The following is a 24,091-nucleotide window of genomic DNA, read 5'->3' as shown; positions in this document are numbered from 1 at the left end:
TCTTGCTTTTTCCATGATCCAGCAGATGTTGGCAATTTGATCTCTGGTTCCTCTGCCTTTTCTAAAACCAGCTTGAACATCAGGAAGTTCACGGTTCATGTACTGCTGAAGCCTGGCTTGGAGAATTTTGAGCATTACTTTAGTAGCATGTGAGATGAGTGCAATTGTGCAGTAGTTTGAGCATTCTTTGGCATTGCCTTTCTTTGGGATTGGAATGAAAACTGACCTTTTCCAGTCCTGTGGCCACTGCTGAGTTTTCCAAATTTCCTGGCATATTGGGTGCAGCACTTTCACAGCATCATCTTTCAGGATTTGGAATAGCTCAACTGGAATTCCATCACCTCCACTAGCTTTGTTCGTAGTGATGCTTTCTAAGACCCACTTGACTTCACATTCCAGGATGTCTGGCTCTAGGTCAGTGATCACACCATCATGATTATCTGGGACGTGAAGATCTTTTTTGTACAGTTCTTCTGTGTATTCTCGCCATCTCTTCTTAATATCTTCTGCTTCTGTTAAGTCCATACCATTTCTGTCCTTTATCGAGCCCATCTTTGCATGAAATGTTCCTTTGGTATCTCCGATTTTCTTGAAGAGATCTCTAGTCTTTCCCATTCTGTTGTTTTCCTCTATTTCTTTGCATTGATCGCTGAAGAAGGCTTTCTTATCTCTTCTTGCTATTCTTTGGAACTCTGCATTCAGATGTTTATATCTTTCCTTTTCTCCTTTGCCTTTTGCTTCTCTTCTTTTCACAGCTATTTGTAAGGCCTCCCCAGACAGCCATTTTGCTTTTTTTTTTTTACATTTCTTTTCCAGGGGGATGGTCTTGATCCCTGTCTCCTGTACAATGTCACGAACCTCATTCCATAGTTCATCAGGCACTCTATCTATCAGATCTAGGCCCTTAAATCTATATACAGGAGGGGACAAAAGAGAATGGTATTAAAAACATGGATCTCTTTTAAATGGCCACTTTGTTAGATCCCTGTCATTTGATTTCCTCCCACCTTCCTGCAACCAGAAGGTACTCACAAACCCCTGTCCAAGCTGAATATTCAGGTTGGGCTCAAGTTCTAGCCCTGGTGATTTCTTACTATGTGACCTTGAACAACTTTCATAAGCTTCCCTGATCTATGTCCTCATCTCTAAATGAAAATAATAAGAGCATATAGCCCAGAGTTTGTTGGGAGGATTTTCAGAGTTAATGCTTGCCAAGTATTGCTCTACATTTGCTGCAAAGTAATCATTGATGAATTTAAACATGTGATCAAAAAAAATCACTTGGTAGCTAAATACCTACCAGTGGTGGACAGGTACTTTGTTGATCCCTGATGAGCCATGATTTCTGGCTCTTATGACTTTCTGTAATTGCTTTCTGCTTTGACTTTGCACTTGGCTGTGCCATTGAATTATGGATGGAAGTGGGGCAGGGCACAACTTTTAAAAGAATGATGTAGCCATAGGACATGATAAAGACCAGTTGGAAGCAATGAGGTCCAAGATGGCAGAGGATTCAACTTCCAGTGGACCTTGAGACTCACTATAGGCTCATTGTAATACACTAGCATGCTCAATGTCACCCCCACTAGCACCGTGACAGTTCTGAGGCCAACCATAAAAGGCCAAAAAGTGTGTGGTGGCCCAATTCCTGGAAATCCCTGCCCCGTCCCCAAAATAATTGGAATAACCTTTCCACTCATTAGCCGATGAAATTATCCAGCCCACAAAAACTATGCCTTATTTCAGGGTTCTCTCTCTCTTATAGTCTGAGATGGCCCACCCTCCATGGAATGTGTTTCTCCCAAGGCCTCTTGCCTTCTGAGATGGTCCACACTCTGTAAAGTGTGTTTCTTTCTAAGTAAATCCAGTTCTTACCTATCACTTTGTCTGTGAAATCTTTCACGATGAAGCAAGAACCTCAAATTCATTGGCAATACTGAGGCAGAAGGCAGATGGGCTCCCCATGGGGTAAAGCAATTGGAGATTCATTCTCTACTGACCAAAACTCCAAGATAAGAATAGCATGACAATTATGGGAGGAGGCTGCTCAGACTATACACATTTTTCCTTCCTGAAATCAGGAGACCTCCCCAACCATACATGCACAGAGAAGCTTTTTGGAGGTCAAAGGGGAGTGATGCTAACTAATGCTAGGCTGCTAAGATGCATTTTTGGTAGGATCCACCTTGGCTGAGATGCGTACACACACACAGAAGGATCCTAAGATATAGCCAGTATGACTGTGAACCAGACAATTCATAATGATTAGCCAAAGGAAATCCAGAAGAAATATCCCATAAAAGTAATTCAAACTGCCTTGAGGGCGCAACTCAGGGACTCTCCCTCTGAGTCTGCCCATGTATAGATACACACATACTGTACTTTTTCCTCTTAATAAATACTTGTATGACTACTTTCCATCTTTGTGGACATTCTTTTCTGCAAAGCCGAAGAGCCAGGGCCCTTGTCACTGACTACTTGTTTAGTGGCTAGGATCTGGAGCTCTCACCACTGCTACCCAGCCCGTTTCTGGCTGGGAACCGAAGCTCCACTGCAAGCCATTGTAGACTGAGGCCACCCGAGATCAACACCTTTAGCTTTGGCCAATGGGACTGTGGCAAGCATGGTGTGAGTGGAAGCTAGATGAGCATTTGTAGACTGAGGTACATCCCCTTGGACCATTCCTTCCTGGAACCCAGCCACCAGTCCTTGAGGAAGCTCAAGAAACCACAAGAAGGAGATCCAAGATCTCAGCCAACAATCCCCAGCTGACCTCCAACCAGGGAACAACACTAACCACAGCTCTCGGAGAGAGACATTTCAGGTCTGGCCATTCCAGAATCACCTAGTCAACCTACAGAATCATGAGGAATAACAGACTCTACTGTTGTTGCTTGAAGTCACTAAGTTTTGAAGCTGTTGTTTTACAGCAACAATAAACCCAATAAACATTCTTCCCATTTCCATATTAGCAGAATCCCAATTTTATTTGGTGTACAGTGTACCCAGTTTAAAAAATATATATCTGTGTTCCCTTCCCTTTCAGAGGAAGGCAGCCATGTGATACAATTTTGATCAATAAAATTAAGTTGGATGGGGTTTCAGAAAATCTTCCTGAGAGGGGCAGACCACACTGGCTATTCGCTCATCCCCTTCTGCCTGCCTGGAACACAGAACTGATACTGTAGGAGGGTTCGTTACTGAATCCAAACTCCCTCTGCTCACTGCACTAGTAACTGGAGAAGCTAGGGCTCAGCCTACAACCTAACAGTATTTCTTCCTTTTAAAAACTCTCTCATTTCTCATCTTTACTCCATGTATGAAAAAGGAAAAAGAAGCAGTCAATCATGATTGCTGCCTAGAAGCTGACAAGCAGCTTTGGGCTGAGAAGTTCCCTCTCTGGGCCACACTGTGAGGGCTCCTGCCGGGATTCAGTTTCTCTGTTCTCACCAGTCTTCTGCAGATCTGGCCTCACACTTGATACTCTAAAATTTTTGCAAGTGCCTCTCTGACCTTGAATTGTTTTCTGTCCCTCTGAACTAAACATGCAAGTAAGAACTTGGAGACTTGAAGCAGAAGGCAGTGTGATCAGGGAGGTGAACTGGGATGAGAGGGCACACACAGAATGTTCTCATCATCTATGTTTCTTCATATGAGCATGTTATGCTGGATGTGAATGAAGAGTCCTCTTAAGGCACACAGTTTAAATACAACCTTTTAAAATATCCTGCAGAAGTCCACAAAGCAAATGTGAAACCCACTCAGACCTCCACCTTCTTCTCTTTGCCCCAAAGACCTGGGTTTTTCAGTGGCAAATTTCCCAAACTAACTCAGTGCCAACCTATCTTCTGATTCTCCCAAATGGCCTCCAAAACTCCCTTCCCTGTTACATATTCAAAAGGACAAACTCCTCTACCTGGTCAACAGTGACCTCCATATCCTCACCACCAGAACCCTGCCCTCCTGCCTCTTAACTGCTCTATTATTGTAAAGCCAATTTGTCATCTTGGCGTTTGTGTCCCGAGGGTTCTAGGAATGCATGGCAGGCGGTCACCATGGCCTCTTTGCTGGCTTCGGCTGGTTTCTGTGCACTTTCCCCGTCCCACCTCGGCTCTAGGGAAGGAATCCGGTCCACAGCGATCTTTCTGGTGGTGGTGCCTCTGCCTTCTGGCATGTCATGGGACAGTCAGAAACATCTTCACAGCCTTAATTCTGTTCTGAAACTCAAACAGGAAGTCTAGAACAAGAAATCACAGGACTCTTCTCAAAGAAAGCAAAGGAAGAGTGATAACTCGACCTTAGAAGAACCCCACCTCGAATGAGAGAAACCTGCTTACAATGCATGTTTGGATCATTGAGGAATTTGTATTAAAGGCAAAGCAAACAAAGGGTGTGTGGAATTTTGTTAAATATCTTCACAGTAGTGTAGTCGTATGTCTTAAGTATGAACTGTCTGCCATAGAATGTCTCTTAAAAATGTGTTCTCTCGCAAAGTCGAAAGAGCAATTTTGAGAGCAAGAAGCAAACTACTTCATGTCTTCTAAGGATGTTAAAGAAAGCCACAAAACTGGGAATGTGAAAATGAATAACAGAAGCCAAATGGCTACCAAACCTTAGAAAAACATAAACAAGAAGCCATAACAGATGCAAAATAACTCATCAGCCAAAGTAGGACACAGATGTATTATGTGTGCACTGTTTAGTTAAGGAAGAAACACAAATTAAAATACCTTATAAGCAGAAGTTGATCTTACTGAAGAAGACAAAAATCTGGAGCTCAGTTTTAGTGCCATAACACAAAACAAATGGACCAGGCCAACAAAAATAGTGGCTTTGTTTTAGAATCACTCTATGAAGAGATCATTCTGAAGCATCAGCTTTTGTAAGCCCGTTAATAACTTACCCACCCTCTTCACTTAAACTCACTTTGCTTACAATGCTAAATCAAGAACTAGATGCTCCAGGCATGGCTGGGACAGTCAGGACAGCCAATACTGCCATGGTACCCCTTTATGACAATCTAGGGGGAAAATATAAAATACCAATGCCCGGGTCCCACACCAGACCATTTAAACCAGTCTTCCAGGGTGTGAGGCCAAGGTAATGGGGATTTTTAAAGGCAAGTGATTCTAAGGAGCAGCTAAGATTGTGACCCACTGCAGAGGAACCCAGTAAAGCTGCCCCTGCCACATTCATGGAATGATGTACCCTGTTATTACTTCTGACTGTGGAGCTGTAAAAGCCCCTGCTCTTAGCCTTTAGATAATCAGCTGTCTTCCTGATGTTTGTGAGCTCCTCACAATACTACCTCCACAGCCTCAATGGCAAATATTTTCTGGAATTCCTGACATGCACAGCAGAACAACCAACTTGGCACATGGATGGCTCTTTGGATTATCTTACAATGCTCCTTCCAAGAAAGGAGAGGCCATAAAGATGGAGCTTTTGGTATTAGTTGCCTGTCCCAAGGGGATGACACCTGCATTCTCATCTTCTCTCATCCAGTCCTCTGCCAGAACGGAGAGAAGGATGAGAGTCAATTCAAGAGTCGTTTATAAACATAGGTGGCCTGAAAGCAAAGCAAAGTGGTAGTTAAGAGGACCTCTCTGGAGTTGGTCATCCCAAACCTTGATTCTTGACTCCATTCTTTCCGGCTCTAGGATTTGGACAAGTTGCTGGAACTATTTAAAACTCAGTTTCTGCACTGTAAAAACAGAACAATGCTCTGTCCAAGTTGCTGTGAGAATTAAGATAAATGGCATCTACTAGAACCTCCGTCCATATTAACTCTAGAGCAGACAGTGTTGCACGGCAGTTGAGGGAAGGGTTGAGAGCCAGACTGCCCTAGTTTGAATCACAACACTGCCACTTTCCAGCTGTGTGCCCTTGGGCAAGTTACTTAATCTCTCTGTGCCCCAGTTCCCTCGAGTGCCCCAAAGGGATAATAACAGTACTTATATGTTTGATGTTGGAGAAAGAAATGGTAATTCACTCCCGTATTCTTGCGTGGGAAATCCCATGGACAGAAGAGCATGGCAGACTACAGTCTGTGGGATCACAAAAGAGTTGGACACGGCCGAGTGACTAAACAGCATAGGTTTGATGTAAGGATTACTTTGACCTAACATTAAGGGGACTTGACATCTCAGTTTTCTCAGGACAGTTTCAGTTTATGCCTCTTGTCCTGATGTTGTGGCTGGTTTAGCATCTGCTTGCCCTACTTCACTCTCAGAAAATGTCCCAGATTGGATAATTAAGTACCTGGTCATGGTAGTTAATGCATATATCACTTAGAAGAGTGCCTCGTATATAGAAGGTGCTAAATGTGTACTAGCTGCTAATATTAGCCCCCATAGCAGTGCTATCCAATAGGAATACAGTGTAAGCCAGATAGTAATTTTTAATTTTCTAATTAGCCACATTTTATTGTTATTTTATTTACTTTTATCTTTTGGCTGTGTTGCATGGCATATGGGATCTTAGTTCCCTGACCAAGGATTGAACCCATGTTCCCTGCACTGAAAGCACAGAGTCTTAACCACTGGACCACCAGGGAAGTCCTCTAGTTAGCCACATTTAATAAAGTAAAAAGACATAACTGATATTCAGTTCAGTTCAGTTCAGTCTCTCAGTCGTGTCCGACTCTTTGCGGCCCCATGAATCGCAGCACGCCAGGCCTCCCTGTCCATCACCAACTCCCAGAGTTCACTCAGACTCACCTCCATCGAGTCAGTGATGCCATCCAGCCATCTCATCCTCTGTTGTCCCCTTCTCTTCCTGCCCCCAATCCCTCCCAGCATCAGAGTCTTTTCCAATGAGTCAACTCTTCGCATGAGGTGGCCAAAGTACTAGAGTTTTAGCTTTAGCATCATTCCCTCCAAAGAAATCCCAGGGCTGATCTCCTTCAGAATGGACTGGTTGGATCTCCTAGCAGTCCAAGGGACTCTCAAGAGTCTTCTCCAACACCACAGTTCAAAAGCATCAGTTCTTCAGCACTCAGCCTTCTTCACAGTCCAACTCTCACATCCATACATGACCACAGGAAAAATCATAGCTTTGACGAGACGGACCTTTGTTGGCAAAGTAATGTCTCTGCTTTTGAATATGCTATCTAGGTTGGTCATAACTTTCCTTCCAAGGAGTAACTGATATTAGTGTCAGTTATATATTTAACTAATATATCCAAAATATCAGCATTTCAATATGTAATCAACATAAAAATTTTTTGTGAGATGATTTTCTTTTTTAGCCTTTGAATTTTGGTGTGTGTTCTGCATTTATGGCACATCTAATGATGTTTTGAGTGCTCAGGAGCCTAGTTCACTAATGATGTCTCAGGTGTCCACGTGTGGGTAGAGGTTACAATACCAGATAGAACGTTCTGCACACTTTCCATTCCTCGTGGACAGTGATGGGTCTTAAGACCTGCTCAGGTTTGTAGTGTCAAGGCTCAGATGCTTATCTTCTCTGCCACATTCCTATGAGCAGGGTTTTGATGCAGGGCTGTGGGATGTATTTTTACCAAGCATCTTAACTTCACCTCCCCATCAGGTGACCAAGGTCACTGAGAAGGGGAGGGTAGTAATCTACTGTTGGAGAAATTTCTGCTGGCTTCCTGGCAAGTGGAAAAACCATGGACCAATCAGCATTTGCGGGTTTCTTTATTATTAAAGTCTTGTTACATGATGAGAAGAAATGTCAGAGTTATTTTATTTTCTCCCATGTCACAGTTTCCTCCTATTTGGAAACATCACCAAGAAAACACAGAAGGTGGTTTTGTTGTGAATATTTGGGCTTTTGGGACTTCTCAAGTGGCTCAGTGGTAAAGAACCTGCCTGCCAATGCAGAAGACACAGGAGATGAGTGTGATCCCAGGGTCGAGCAGATCCCCTGGAGAAGAAAATGGTAACCCATTCCAGTTTTCTTGCCTGGAGAATCCCATGGACAGAGAAGCCTGGCGGGCTACAGTCTATGGGGTTGCAAAGAATCAGACATGACTGAGTGACTAAGCACGCACACATATTTCGGCTTCTCCCCACAGATCATCTCTCTCCAGCCTTCTGATTGTGTTTTTGTTCCATTCTCTGGACGGGGCCCAGTAACACCACATTCCTTTCAATTATGCTGCCTCTAACTAGACCCAGAGGTGCGGTCAGAGCCTGACCAAACACCAGAGAAAGTGGAGGGGTAACTTTGGCTCTGGCACTTTTTGGCCAATCTCTATTTTCTCCTTCAGAGACAGTTTTTTTTAATCCCAACAAGTCTTACCTTTGGTTCCTCAACCTTAAAAAGTCCTTAATTTGGGAAGAACTGATACTGGTAAGAGATGGAGCAAGAAAGAAGGGATGTGACATTATTTAATTTCAAAAATGAAAATTGAGCCCTACCAACCAATGGATTTCATGTATGGATGCTGCTAAGTCCTGGATGGCAAGACTCTTAGGATTTACAATCTTGTTGGTATGGCAAGACTGACCTGCTAGATCAAATACTTTGCCAAACACATGTGAGAGCGACATAGCCGGTGAAAGCTGTTCAAACTAAAGAAATGGTCTTAGGATGCTAGAGGCCATGTAATTCAGTGTTCTGTTTAACTGAATGGGAAAGTGGCCCAGGAGAGATCCAAACATGTGGTGAAGTTCAAATGAAAAGTGAGTCAAACAGAAGGGTTGGGAAATCTGGTCCCCTGGCTCTTCTTACTCTTAATACTATATATCACACCATAGTTACTTTGATTTGTGGGTTATTCTCCTATTGAAGTTCAACATGCTATTTACAGCCCCAAAAAGTTTTATACAGTTGAGATGCCTCCATGTCTCAAACACTTTCACCTGGGTCAGGTCTCCTTCAGAGGCTCTCATCAATGTATCCCAATCCCAACTAGCATTTTCTAAAAGGTCTGGGTGAAAACAACCAATGAGAAAACCCTGCTCAGACATACACTTGACCACAAATCTCCCTACAGGTGGCAGAACTTCTGTTGTGGTCTGAAGCTGGTGGTCTGCGTTTCAGCAGAGGCAGAGATCTGGAAAAGGGTCTTAGCACAGTGGATTAACTATAAGAGTCCTTTCCTCCACAACAATCTCTCACTCAGAGCTGGACTTGGTGATGGAGAAGGTGGGATTATAAATTAAGGAGAATAAGCACACGAGCCACCTGTGGGAACCATTCAGAGCTGACAAAGGCGGGTGGGCTCCCAGGCAAGTGGCTGGGACAGGGTCTGGTCATGTAAAAGAGAAAAATAATTTATTCTATGAATAATGTTCTTATTTTATGAATAAAAGGCTGATGACCCTGTGTGTGTTAAACACTCAGTTGTATCCAACTCTTTGCGGCACCATAGACTGTAGCCTGCCAGGCTCCTCTGTCCACGGAAATCTCCAGGTATGAATACTGCAGTGGGTTGCTATTTCCTTCTCCAGGAGATCTTCCTAACCCAGGGATCGAACCTGGATCTCCGGCATTGCAGGGAGATTCTTTACCATCTGAGCCATCACGGAAGCCTTACACAATTATTGTTTGCTATTTTAACTCCTTCAGCTACAGAACGTGTGTGTGTGTGTGTGTGTGTGTGTGTGAAGTCGCTTCAGTCCGACTCTTTGCAACCCTAGGGACTGTATCTCACCAGGCTTCTCTGTCCGTGGGATTCTCCAGGCAAGGTTCTTTACCACTACCACCACCTGGGAAGCCCCAGCTACAGAGTACACACATGTTAACTTTCCAGGGCGGGCTTCCCTGGTGGTCAGACGGTAAAGAACCCCCCAGAGCCCCCACTCCCTCCACCCCTACCCCGCCCCCTGCAGTGCGGGAGATCAGGGTTCAATCCCTGGGTTGGTGGAAGGTGGTACTTATTCTGCAGCTGGGGCTTCCCAGGTGGCGCTAGTGGTAAAGAATCCGCCTGCAGTGCAGGAGAGGTGGGTTCCATCCCTGGGGCAGGGAGATCCCGTGGAGGAAGGCAGGGAAACTCACTTCAGTATTCTTGGCTGGAGAATCCCCATGGACAGAGGAGCCTGGAGAGCTGCAGTCCATGGGGATCACAAAGAGTTGGACACCACTGAGCGACTACGCACAGCACACAAACTTTTCAAAGCAGCACAGGACAGTGAGCTCCAGTGCACATCTTCCTAGCTGCCACTGTTCAGCGAGACTGACCTGCTGAAAGGGGAACAGAAAACCAACACATGGCAGTATTGTTCCCAATAAATACCCTACATTACACCATTCATGTGAACTGCAATGAATAACTGTACTGTGGAAATTGCCAGCATTAAACCAAAAAGAAGTTTATCAGTTCAGGTGTCTTTTAGATGGTGATTTTATTTGAGAGGGATAAAAGACAGGAAGAGGAGTGTACATCTTGCTTTAAACCAGCTATTCATCACTTCTCTAAGGAATTGCTGACCTATGATTTAGGAAGGGAAGACCATGCAGCTAGTTGTCTCTGATGTCACCTGTCAAAGCTAAGACAGGCTGTTCCTTTGGCTTGCTGCTGGTGGTGGTAGTGGGGGGCTAGGGGTACAGATAAAGTCCGACTGGTAGTCGTGGGGATCTGTTTAAGACATTATAAACTGAACTTAGATGAATTTCATTTGTATTGGATTTTTAAAAAAATTCAATTGCTTTAGATTTGATCTCACCAAAAAGGGACTCATACCACATATTTATTTCCAGAAAGCTTCCTGCAAAGGACTTGGAGTTAACAGAACACAGGGGCTTTGGTGAAAAGACTTTTAAAGTCATAGCTGGTTGGCATGACCAGAATGAATCGCAAAGGCGTCCCAAATTAATGGAGAGGAGGAGAGCTTTGAAATCCTTGGGAGTTGAAGCAAGAGTCCATTAGGATTCAAACGCAGGGGGCTCAGGGGGGTGGGGAAGGGAGACGAGCTCCGGGGCTCTGAGGCCGGGCCCCTCGGCATTCCAGACCCCACAGGGAGGGCGTTCCGCACGGTGCCTCTCAGTTCAGACAGTAGGCGTCTCCTTCCGAACTCGCGAGCAGCGCTGAACGCTGGTAGTTTTCTCTTGCCACCTGATGAACGTTAGGAAACAGTCGCTCCGACCAACTGGTTCAATCCAGAGACTCTGAGCAGGTTTTAGTTTCCTTTCTGTTCAATAATTTTGGAAACTATGACCGATTTGATTCTGGGTAGAAGGCGCTTGGATTAGTGACTTGCAAACACCAACACGACCACAAACGACTTTGGACGTTAACCAGAAATGAATACTATTCAGTATCTCATCCGTTCTAAAATCCCGGGGGTCGGAACACCGGTGGTTTCCATTAGCTTCAGGTGACGATGATGCAAACAGATTCACTGGGCAGAATCCCACGATCCGCGGAAAACTACAAGCCGGCTGCGGACGCTTGGGGCGCGCGGGCCGGGAGCACCTCCCGCAGGTTGCGGTCGGAGCGCGGGGCCGGATCACCTGACTCGCGGAATTTGGGGCCGCGCGCGGTGGAAGAGGAGGGGAATGGTTAGCACCTCCCTCCCGGCTCCCGCGGGATCCGGGTCGGCGGGGGCCGGCGCCGGGCGGCCACGTGGTGGTGCTGCCGCCACCCCCGCCCCGCCGGCCCAGCCCGGGAGCCGCGGCGCCCACGGACCCCCGCAGCGGGGGGAGGAGGAGGAGGAGGGACCGAGGCGCAGGAAGCCGAGCAGGAAGCGAGCCCGGCGGCCGCGTTTTCCTGGGGAAGCGGCGGGCGGGGTTGCGCAGCCAGCGGGGCCGAGCCGGGGAGCCGCTGCCGCCGCCTAGATGGGGTGAGTGCGCGGCGCCGCGAGTTGGGAGGCTTCCCGGCGCGGGGTCCTCAGCTCGGGTCCCCGCCTTTGTGTCTGGGGCTCCGATGAGGGTAGGAGGCGCGGAGGACGCGCAGGGCGGAGTGGCTGCGAGGGTCCCGCCACCAGTCCCTTTTCCCCGCCTGCCGCCAAGTGTCTGAAGAGGACAGGCGGAGAAACAGAGGAAGAGGGGAATGGTGGGGGTCCGAGTAGAGAGGAAGGGCGCGCCAAGTCAGGAGAGGGGCTTTCTCCTGCTGATTCCCCGCCACTCGCAGCCCGGCTGGGGTAGGGGTAGGTGCGGAGGGACCGCGGGTGGGAATGAATGACTAGCCCCCTCCACTCCCGGCGGGGCGTTCTGGGTACCCCGAGCCTGCTCCCAGTCCCACCTGCCTGGTCTGCCCGGCGTCTGGCTCCCCCAGGTCCCCGATTCTGGACTCGACCCGCCTCCGCGCTGAACTTGGAGGAGCTGGGGAGGAAGGCGCGAGCGGGAGACTCGGAGGGCTCGGGCGACTGAGGGTCCGCTATTGTTCTCTTCCTGACTCCGGGAACCCTCAGGGTGCAGGCGGGACCACTCCAGGCCTGCAACTGCCCCCCCCCCCCCCAGCTCCCCCATCTTTCGAGTCCTTTTCCCCACCGTAGCTCCGAGGAGGGCCGGGAGGAGGGATGCTGGAGTTCGGGCAGACTTCGGAAGGAGGGAGTTCTTGGAGCCGCAAGAGGGGCGCCCGCCCGCCATCTACCCCATCTTCTGCCCAGAAGGGTGGGTGCCCTCCCTAACCCACCCTCCTCCCTTCGCTGCTGGCTCGGGCAGGTTGTGTGCCCGCGGTTTAGTTTCTGCAATTTGCAGAGTCCGTTTGCTAACCCTAGGCTCGCAGTCTCCTTTGCTGTGGACCTCGTACCCCGCTTTTGTGGAGGGGGGTGGGGCTGAGAGCCGGGAGAGACCGCAGACGCGGCAGATGGAGCCCAGGGCTTTTAAAGTGGAGAGGTTGCAAGTGATCTCCCAGCGCCTGAGTTCTGTGCCTAGGCTGGCGCTTCTCCGAAGAGCCCAGTTCAGCGCAACTTCGTTTCCGACGATTGGGGAAATGTGCGAACTCGAGGTCGCTCACCTGGACCTGCGGCTTCGCTTGGCCGCAGGCTCACAGGTGATTTAGATGGGCTCTGTTTTCTTTCCGGGAGAGGAGACTCCCGAGCGCCCTGGGATGGGGAAACGTTGCCAGTTCCCTGGAGAATGTGATCTCAAGCTCCTCAGAGCCTGGCAGAGGGAGGAGTTGGTTTTGTCGGTCAGTAAGAATTAGCAGAAGCTCATCTTAGCGAGGAGACTCTCACCTTCTTGAGATTTGGACAAACTTTAAAAGGAGACAGCGCATCACAGGGAGGCTGGATTTTGATTGCTTGGTCTCCAGCCTGCGGAGTCCTGTTTACAGGTGTGGCTGGGAATTTTATTACTGATGGATGTAATCTGATTATCCTTTCTTAGTGATGCTTAACCAGTGTCATATTTTTTTCTATTTTGCTTGTAAAATAGTTGATTTTATGTGAGGAATTGTATCCTGTTCTTATAATTTTTAACTAGTCCTTGCATGACTTGGAGTGGGAGAGGTGGTCCCATTCTGGGCTGTCTGCATTCATCGAGATGCTTCAGTAAAGCATTTATTGTGTCATTTACACTCCTTATATGTGTTTTTAATGCCTTTTTTTGGGGGGGAGGGGTTATAACCCTCTTGAAAAATCTTATTACTATTATCTGTGAAATTGAAATAAAGTAATGGCTGCTGGGCCCTGGAGATTCAGTGGGGACACGATGTAGTGCCCTTGTCTGCCAGTATTGTATCTGACAATGAAGTTCTGTCTCCAGACTGCCACTTCTGTAGCGTCTTTGAGACAGGCACATCTAGCATCACTCACCTCTTAAGGGTGAAGAACCTGAGCTTTGAAAGTTAGGGAAACTTGGCCTTGGAGTTACTGGAATGTGATGGAAGAGCTTTGTCTATCCCTTCCTTCTATCCTTTCTGTTTTTTTTTTTTTAAAGTAAAAGTATGAAAAATTTCAAACATACAAAAAGAGAACATAGTAAGGCTTCCATTTTCCACTACTTATGTTTGAGTTCCTAATCTTTCCATATTTGCTTCATATCCCCCTCTCAAAAATAAACTGCAACTGAAATATTTTATCCATCCCTCCTCTTCTGCATCCATCCTCAGATAACCACTACTGTGAAGTCAGTATACAGAGTGTCCAAACGTGTTTGTACTTCTGTGTTACATATCTACAAACCATATCCCCAAGCTTAACATTTTATTTAAGTAGCATAATTCTATATACGTACAGCTTGCATTTTTAAATTTGTCAGTATGTGTTTGAGATGTCTGTAGATCTTATTTACTTTAGCTGCTGCAGAGAATTCTAGTGTATGAATAAATTATAGCATGCTCTTTCCCTTGCCAAGAGAAAATTTGAGAGTTTCCAGTTTTTCACTGTTACACTTTTTCTGCATAGGACAGTTGATCTTTTTCTACTTTTTTTTTTTTTAACTTAACAATGCTACAGTCAACATCTGAAATGTGTTCTGCTTGAGCAATTTCTCTGTGAAACACACCTATACAGTTGATTGCTGAGTAGTGGGATCTAGGTAATGATGCATTTATTATTTCTTCTTCAGCACGTATATAGGGTATATGTAGGGTCTCTCAGTTACTTGCTGAATGAAAAGTGAAATTAATCAGTTTTAGCTTTTAAGGTTATGTTAGTTGGCTGAGTTCTTCAGTTTTTTTGTTTTTTTTTTTTTTTAGAAAAACGAGTGCCTCTTAAAGTGTGAAAGTGAAAGTCACTCATTTGTGTTCGACTCTTTGCAACCCTGTGGACTATACAGTCCATGGAATTATCTAGGCCAGAATACTGGAGTGGGTAGCCTTTCCCTTCTCCAAGGGATCTTCCCAATCCAGGGATCGAAGCTTGAGACAAAAGTGTGATGCGATTTTGGGATATTTATACTAAAGCCTTTTCTTGGCCAGTCACTCAGGTGTAACCCTGGATTACTTGCTCAACCTTCTCTTCCTCATTTCTTCAAGCTTGGAAAGATTAGGGGCTTAAGTGAAGTGAAAGTCAGTCATGTCTGACTCTTTGCGACCCCATGGGCTACAGCCTGCCAGGCTCCTCCGTCCATGGAATTCTCCAGGCAAGAATACTGGAGTGGATAGCTGTTCCCTTCTCCAGGGGATCTTTCCAACCCAGGGATCAAACCCAGGTCCTTGGCATTGCAGGCAGATTCTTTACCATCTGAGCCACCACCCATTTACAGAGGCATGTACCTGCTCTATGCGTGTATGAAAATATGGCTGTGTTCATGACATTTCCCATCTGATTGTAACTCTGTTAATCTGGAAGCAGTTTAAGGCATTAAAACCCTTTGGTTTCCTCATTGTTACTTCAAGTTGCCAGGCACACTTCTGCCTCAGAGCCACTGCATTTACTCTTCCCCATTGTTTGGATCACTCTTCTGCCAGCTGTCTGCAGGCTTATGCCACTCAACCCCTCAGCTCTTCACTCAGAAAAATCATCTTCTCTGGCCACCCCTTCATGGCATACCCTGGTGTTCTTCTCTGTCTCTCTCTCTCTCGTTTTTCTTTTGGACCAGGGATCGAACCTGGGCCCTTGGCAGTGAAAACTCTGGGTCCTAACCACTGGACCACCAGCGAATTCGCTTTTCTCCTTTATTTTCTTCCTAGCACGTAATTGCCTTCTAATTTGCCAGGAATTAATATTAGTTTAGTTCACGTTAGTAGAGTGTCTGCACTAGAATCTGTACTCCATGAAGACAGGGTTTTGTCTCTTTTGTTTACTAGTGAATTGGTAGTGTCAAGAACAGTGTTGCACACAGTAAGTACTCAAATATTTGAATTTCATGCCTTTTGTTGTGATTTTCTACTTAAAATTTTTCTTAGCACATATTGAATATCCTCAGTGGTGCTGGCTGTTACCCCGGCTGCAACTGAGTGCCCCAGATGTCTTATTTACAGGTTCTATCAGGATAAAAATATAGGTTCTTATAAACAGAGCACTCTATTAAATCCATGTGATCTATCCCACAAAGCACTTGTGTCTTCAAATTTTTCTTCAACATTTGCCTTAACCTGAATTCAGAGGAAAATATAAGTAATACGATGCTCAGAAGCATGCCCATCTTTCCTTTTCTTAGTACCTTAGCCTTCTAGCAGTTCAGCTATGGATGAGCATGACCAAGTGATACTCATTCTCCATTCCATACAGGATCCAAACAGACTAGAAATGATCTCGAGTAACACCCACCACACTGAATTTCCAAGAATAGAAAGTGTATCTCTCTGAATTGTTGCAGAGGGTTTATTCATCATTGCTTTGATTTTTGTGCATTCATCCTGAGGTCATGTTTTCTTTTTTCTCTGGTTGGGGGGAATGGTGACCTTAATATGAAGATCCAGAAGCAATCAACATATAAAATAGTATACCTAGAAATACGTAAAAGAAAAACTGTCATATCAGACAGTCCTTAACTCATGGTACTGAAAGCATTCACTGTTAGTGCTGTGCATTATTTTGCTAGAAGCCAACTGAATATCCTCTGTGTAGGAGAAATGATGAATATAGGAGTTGACAAGACAAAGCTAAATATATCAAAAGCCTCGGGTGTATTTTAAATGGGTGATAGTGAAAAGGATTCTAGATCCCCCCCGATTAATTAATTACATAGGTGTATGATACTGATGGTATCCTTTTAAGAAAATCATGAAGATGCTGCGTGATTTAGAGATTATTTCTTGTTTTATTGCTACCCATGAGGTGAAAAGTACAGGTGGTAGTAGTTTAATGAAAGATTGTTAATCAAACTCAGTTTCCCCACTCCAGCCATCTGCAATGAACAGACTGCTCCAGCCTTTGACATCAGGCTCACCGATGGGTATTAGTAATCAATATTTTAGCAAGTAATTTTACGGACTTAACATGTGTTTTAAAACAAAACCTCTTCTCACTGAAGTATGCCTCATTCTTCAGTTTTATAATCTGTGTATAGTAGAGTGTCTGCCACATAGTAGGTGGTTAACGTTGAACTATACACATCCACCCATCCTTTCGTGTTGCCATAAAGCCCTTCAGGGTGTTCATCAGATATTGAACTTTCGGGAGCCTGGAGGAGAAGTGAAACAGAAATCAAAAGGCTGAGGAGTGGAGGTAGTTAGCCAAATGCAGGCTGAAGTTCAGAAGATGTATTCCTTTTCAGGGAAGTCAGATCACCTCTCTGAGCCTTGGTTTTCTTTTTCTTTTTATTTGAAACTGCTCAGTTGCAAAGAGTGAAGTTTAGCCAACTGTTATGGACTGGATTCTGTATGCCTTTCCCACCGCCCCTCCCCCCACACAAAATATTGAATCCTCATTCCCAGTGCCTCAGAATGTGACTGCATTTGGAGGTTGGGTCTTTAAATAGGTATGTGCGTACTAAGTCATTTCAGTCATGTCCGACTCTCTGCGACCCCGTGGACTGTAGCCCACCGGGCTCCTCTGCCCTTGGGATTTTCCAGGCAAGAATACTGGAGTGGGTTGCAGTTTCCTTCTCCAGAGGATCTTCCTGACCCAGGGATCGAACCTGGGTCTCCCTCACTGCAGCCAGACTCTTTACTGTCTGAGCCTTACCTATAGTTTAAAAACCTGCTTCCCGCCTTTGGAACAGTTACTGTGTCTTGCCTGCTTCACCAGCTGGTTTTGTGCGATAGGTCTCACCTCATCTAACCTGAACCTGGGACCTAGTCCAGTTCTTCCTATAGTAACTGGCCTTCACTGGAAACAGTGTCTTGCCTTATAAATTCCACAGCCATCGGTCACCCCTGGGTAAGGGGCAATCTTTGGGAGTTCATGACTCGTTCCTCCCTGCTTCTAAATGAACAAAATCCAGTTGTGAGAAAAATTGGTTGTAGGCCAAGGAGTTTATTGTACAGTGCAAGAAAATACATAATTTTTTCCTAAAATTGGCATTTAGTAAACAGCAAATTCGGAGAAGGCAATGGCAACCCACTCCAGTACTCTTGCCTGGAAAATCCCATGGACAGAGGAGCCTGGTAGGCTGCAGTCCATGGGGTTGCTAAGAGTCAGGCACGACTAAGCGACTTCACTTTCACTTTTTACTTTCATGCATTGGAGAAGGAAATGGCAACCCACTCCAGTATTCTTGCCTGGAGAATCCCAGGGACAGAGGAGCCTAGTTGGCTGCCTTCTATGGGGTCGCACAGAGTCGGACACGACTGAAGCAACTTAGCAGCAGCAGCAGCAGCAGCAGCAAACAGCAACTTTATCATCAAGTAATCGAGCATAAGCATTTTGTCCTCTACTATATCAATTTCCCTCGCTGTCAATAATTACTTTCAAACCTTAACTCTTCTTGTCCCTGTTAAGTATTGCAATTGGTAACAGTGATATATAAAGTGAGTTAGCAGTAGCAGCAACAGTGATATCAATCTACAGTTTTTTTTCTTTCCTTCTAGATGAACTCAGTTTGCTTAATCCAGAATATTTTCTTTTTAAAGAGCTAAATGAGTCTAGAATTAACAACCCCAGCAGCATCTCTCTCTTCACTTTCACTACGTCTGTCCAGTTCCTTTTGCTGGCTGAAATGACAGAAACCCAGCCAGGAAGGAAAGCTTTGGCAGAGCTCACTGGTGGGGAATAAAAGGCTGCGCAGCTTCCTTTGCTCTAGGGCAGCACAGAGTCAAGTGTTTTCCTCCAAGAGAAGTTCATTTTGCAGACCGAGGCAGGCCATCTAGCAGGAATTCTTAAATATTTTTGAGTCAAAGATGGACATTTTTGCAAATTGGATGCAGGTGTTGGACCTCTTTTCCTAGAGGGAAATTCACTTACATGCAATGATGCTATCCACTTGTAATCTTTGTTGGTTTCAAAAGGTTCGTGGCAGTCCCTGGGCTCAGCTAGTTGTGAACATCTTTGGAATCCCCAGGTTAACCCAAGATCTGTTGAATGTACCTAGAAGATCTTGTTGCATTTGTCCTATTTACTTTTAACAGCCACCTTATAAGGTCGGAGTACAATGACAAGGGGTCTGTTTTCTAACAAGTGCCACTATTCCTCAGACCTGACAATATCATACGTGTATGTGTGCTGTTGCTCAGTCATGTGTGACCCTTTGCCACCTCATGGACTGTAGCCCACCAGGCTCCTCTGTCCATGGGATTTTTCAGGCAAGAAATACTGGAGTGGGTTGCCATTTCATTCTCTAGGGGATCTTCCTGACCCAGGGATCGAACCTGCATCTCTTGTGTCTCTTGTATTGCAGGCAGATTCTTTAACACTAGCGCCACCTGGGGAGCCTTATCCTACAAGAGTGCAAAGTAATAACTGTGGGTCTTATACCCTCAGTAGGAAAACCAGTCTATGTACCATCGAAAATTTTTAGGAGCTATTTCTATTGGAAGCAGTAAAATGCTATTTAGGAGTAATAAGTAGTAAACCTGTCGTATGACTATTTCACAGAGATGTGCTGGATTCTAAGGCTGGGTCTTGAGTTCCTCACCCCAGGGATATTTCTTGGTCTGGTGCTGGTACATACCGTTTTCTGCTTTCCAGGGGACAGCAGTTTCCTCCCTTTCCTGTTGAAGGAGGGAATGATGTCCCTGGGTCCAGCACACGACACTTCTAGCTCACAGGGTCAATCTCTGACTGCTCAACCAGGTGGGGGGAGTATCTCCAATTCTCTGTGTCCTTCTCCTCTCAGTCTCCTAGCCTATGGGGCTGCCTCCAAAAGGGACCCGAGGAAGATAGGGTCACATTTCCTAGCTGGGGAGCTGGTCCTCAGAAGCTGGCTTTTTCAGAGGAACTAGCCCATCTCTGGGAAGTAGCAGATGCTGGGAGAGAGTCATCCCAGGGCCATTAGCCATGCTCAGGAGCTTGTTCTGTCACTGTCCACTTTAGGTGACATCCTCTATCTCTTTAGTGAATATTTGAGCTGGCTTTAATAGAAGGTGAATAATGTAAGCTTTTTTCGACAAGTTCTTTGAATTGACTTGAGCGCCTTCTCTGTCTGCACCAGTCACTTTGCTTCTAGACTGGCAGATTCTGGAGGTCTGGGCCGTCTTACTCAGCATCAAATCCCTTGTGAGCAGTACATGTTGGTGGAATCATTGAGTGGTAGATAGAAGATCTGGGGATGAACAGTATGGAGCTTTGAGTTTTAATGAGGTTAGCACATTTTCATCCCACTGGAGTACAGGGCTCTAGTCGTTGGAATGGGGTCGTGGGGGGAACTCAATCGACAGCAGGTGTTGAGGTCTAGGAAAGGGAAATGAGCCCTCTGAACATGGCACAGTCAATAAGGGGCGAAGCTAGAGGTGAGCCTAAGTTCTGGCTACTCTTGGCACAGGGCTTCTAGATGTTGTCCTTTTCTTTTTCTCTCTGATATAGACAGTGACCTTGGGAGTCCCACAGGTAGCTAAGGACAAGTGTTATGAATGAAGAGGACCGGTATAAACTCTGACTTGCTGCAGTGGAGTCTGGTGGGGAGTCCGAGGTGAGGCAGATGGCTTTGAGCAGCAACAGGAAGGTTGGAAAAGGAACTGGAACCCAGGCCCTTGGGATCCTGCTAGGCAAGAACTACATAAACAAACCCATTTGTCAAGCTTTGTCAGTGAGTTAACAAGATCTGTGCTGAGCCTCTTAGTTTGATGAGAAGGCTCACATAACTTGACCATCTCCTCCTACGAGAGTTGACCTGTTTGTGATTGATGGCTTTTCAAAAATGGAAGGGATGCTGACTTTGGGTGGATGGTTTTGACCCATAGACATTTCACTGGTGGGAGAAGCAGCCTGTACACAGTGGCTCCTCCCAGCTGCCCCAGAGGACGTGGGAACCTCTGAGCTGGAAGGCTAATGGACTTGTGAGTTGCTTTTTCTTTCTTCCTTACCAAAGGCAGCCAGAAGCAAAACACAGTTGACCCTTGAACTGTGTAGGGGTTTAGGGGGATACCTCCCACCCCACTACCACCAAATTGAAAAATCTGTGTATCACTTTGACTCCCCTAGAACTTAACTTCTAATAGCCTACTGTTGACGGGAAGCCTTACTGGTAATACAAATTGTTGATTAGCACATATTTTGTATGTTATAGATATTATTTATCGTTGTTGTTCAGTCTCTCAGTCGTATCTAACTTTGCGACCCCATGGACTGTAGCACGCCAGGCTTCCCTATCCTTCATCATCTCCCAGAGCTTGCTCAGATTCATATCCATTGAGTCAATGATGCCATCCACTATCTCATCTCTGTCAGCCCCTTTTCCTCCTGCCTTCAATCTTTCCCAACATCAGGGTCTTTTCCAATGAATGGGCTCTTTGCTGGAGTATCGGAGCTTTAGCATCAGTCCTTTCAATGAATATTCAGGATTGATTTCCTTTAGGATTGACTGGTTGGATCTCCTTGCAGTTCAAGGGATTCTCAAGAGTCTTTTCCAACACCACAGTTCAAAAGCATTAATTCTTCAGCACTCAGCTTTCTTTATGGTCCAACTCTCATGTCCATACATGACTACTAGAAAAACCATAGCCTTGACTAAACAGACCTTTGTTGGCAAAGTAATGTCTCTGCTTTTTAATATGCTGTCTAGGTTTGTTATAGCTTTTCTTCCAAGGAGCAAGCGTCATTTAATTTCATGGCTGCAGTCACTATCTGCAGTGATTTTGGAGCCCAAGAAAATATAAAGTCTGTCCCTGTTTCCATTGTTTCCCCATCTATTTGCTGTGAAGTGATGGGACCGGATGCCATGATCTTAGTTTTTTGAATGTTGAGTTTTAAGCCAACTTTTTCACTCTCCTTTTCACTTTCATCAAGAGGCTCTTCAGTTCCTCTTCACTTTCTGCCATAAGGGCGGTGTCATCTGCATATCTGAGGTTATTGATATTTCTCCTGGCCATCTTAATTCCAGGTTGTGCTTCATCCAGCTGGAAATTTTGCATGATGTACTCTGCCTATAAGTTAAATAAGCAGGGTGACAGTATACAGCTTTGACGTACGCTTTTCCAAATTTTGAACCATCCATTATTCCTTGTCTGGTTCTAACTGTTGCTTCTTGACCTGCATACAGATTTCTCAGGAGGCAGTAAGATAGCCTGATATTCCCATCTCTAAGAATTTTCCACAGTTTGTTGTGATCTACAACAAAGGTAGTCAAAGACTATAGCATGGTCAATGAAGCAAAAGTAGATGTTTTTCTGGAATTCTCTTGCTTTTTCTATGATTCAGTGGATGTTGGCAATTAGATCTCGGGTTCCTCTGCCTTTTCTAAATCCAACTTGAACATCTGTTAGTTCTCAGTTCACGTACTGTTGAAGCCTAGCTTGGAGAATTTTGTGCATTACTTTGCTAGCATGTGAAATCAGTGCAGTTGTATATTGTAGCCTTACAATAAAGTAAGCTAGAGAAAAGAAATGTTAAGGAAATAGTGTAAGGAAGAGAAAATACACTTCCAGTACTGTATATATATTGATACCCTACAATACAATACAATGTATTGATACCCTAAGTTCACGTCTGTTTATGTGATTAATTGCCAGTATCCACATCAGTGTAGTCTTATGATACAAAACACTGTCGATGTTGTATGTATTATTAACATTGGACATCAAAAATGAAAAGTTGTGAAAAAATTCATATTTATAGGAAGAAACAGTGGTGTGATTGCTTTAAGGTGGCTTAGTATAATTGATACAATTGCTTCATGGTAGTGTAGCCTAGGCACTAATGAATGAATCTTTATAAAATTTTATGGTATACAGTATTAAATGGCACCCCACTCAATACTCTTGCCTGGAAAATTCCATGGACAGAGGAGCCTGGTGGGCTGCAGTCCGTGGGGTCGAGAAGAGTCAAACACGACTGAGCGACTTCACTTTCACTTTTCACTTTCATGCATTGGAGAAGGCAATGGCAACCCACTCCAGTGTTCTTGCCTAGAGAATCCCAGGGACAGGGGAGCCTGGTGGGCTGCCGTCTCTGGGGTCGCACAGAGTCGGACACAACTGAAGCGACTTAGCAGCAGCAGCAGCATTACAGTTATATTCATAATACAGTATTGAAAACTGTTACATTTTTAAACAAAGCTGCTTAGCATGTTGATAGGCTGATAGGCAGTTTCTCCTATTATGAGAGAGAGGCATACTGTAATTTTTTTAAAGCAAAGTTAGAAAACAGTAAGAAATCTAATGCATTACTAGTTTTATATTATATCACTCACCTTATGCCTGTTTAAGGATAGACTGGGATCTGCACATTTTATGCATTCATGATATACCTTAAAATTTTTTTTTTCTGTTTCTAGGCTACATGGTTCATCCGTGAGGTTTTTCAAATTGTCCCAAATCTCCAAAAAGCTTTCCAGTCTATTTATTGAAAAAAAAAATTGCATGTAAGTGGACTTGCATAGTTCAAACCTGTGTTGTACAAGGGCCGTAAACATATGTGGGGCCCTGAGGTCCCACGTTGAACCATGTCAGGAAGGCCTCACCCACAGCCAGGTGGGGAGAAGCCTACCATTCTGTCTCCAAGTGAATCTTATTTTGGGCTCAATCCACATTCATCATGGATGCAAGTTACTTCGACGAATATGCTCAGGCCCTTCTTGAATCTTCATTTTAAAAAATCCTTAATTTTCTTTGGGGCTATATCATTTTTCTCTTTTGAGAAAAAAGTTTCACATTTCTTTCCTTTGAGCTTTATCATTTACTTAAAAAATCTCTGTTTGGCTATGCTGGGTCTTTCAGCATGCAGAATCTTTAGTTGCGGCATGTGGATCTAGTTCCCCGACCAGGGATTGAACCTGGGCCCCTGCATTGGGAGTGTGGAGTCTGACCACTGGACTCAGCAGTGTATATTAGTCACTAAGTCGTGTCTGATTCTTTGTAACCCCATGGATTATAGTCCACCAGGCTCCTCTGTTCATGGGATTCTCCAGGCAAGAATACTGGCGTGGGTTGCCATTTCCTTCTCCAGGGGATCTTCCCTACCCAGGGATCTAACCCGGGTCTCCTGTGTTGCAGGCCGCTTCTGTATGATCTCAGCCACCAGGGAGGCCTCTGGACCACTAGGGAAGTCTCTTTGAGCTTTTTTTTGAAATCGGAAGAAACTGGAAAATATAGGCATAGACACTAACCAGTATCTGTATACCAACCAGGATTTCCTAAGAGTTTTTTTTTAAAGGAAAAACTCCTTTCTTCCACTAACCTTGTGTATACATCCAGTCAGCAACACCTTGATACTTAGATTCTTTCTGTGCTATACAACTTTAGGCCGTGTTCGGT

The 24,091-nt window shown here is 45.1% G+C and overlaps 1 protein-coding gene across 4 annotated transcripts in view; it reads left to right on the top strand.

Moving 5' to 3' along the window:
- The first annotated feature begins 11,567 nt into the window (after positions 1-11,567).
- RAI14 (retinoic acid induced 14) overlaps positions 11,568-24,091 on the top strand; it is a 160,998-nt gene continuing 148,474 nt past the window's right edge. The window contains exon 1 of one of the 4 annotated variants that reach the window (XM_027520165.1): positions 11,568-11,753. The gene's annotated coding sequence lies outside the window, so the exon portion shown is untranslated. Of the gene's footprint in view, positions 11,754-11,934; positions 12,060-24,091 lie in introns of those variants that run through there. The other 3 variants (XM_027520164.1, XM_027520161.1, XM_027520163.1) reach the window with 3 other exon arrangements.

This window comes from Bos indicus x Bos taurus, chromosome 20, assembly GCF_003369695.1.
Source record: "Bos indicus x Bos taurus breed Angus x Brahman F1 hybrid chromosome 20, Bos_hybrid_MaternalHap_v2.0, whole genome shotgun sequence".
Lineage (NCBI taxonomy): Eukaryota > Metazoa > Chordata > Mammalia > Artiodactyla > Bovidae > Bos > Bos indicus x Bos taurus.
Note: the sequence above shows the minus strand (reverse complement) of the source record. Positions and strands in the feature narration are given on the sequence as shown.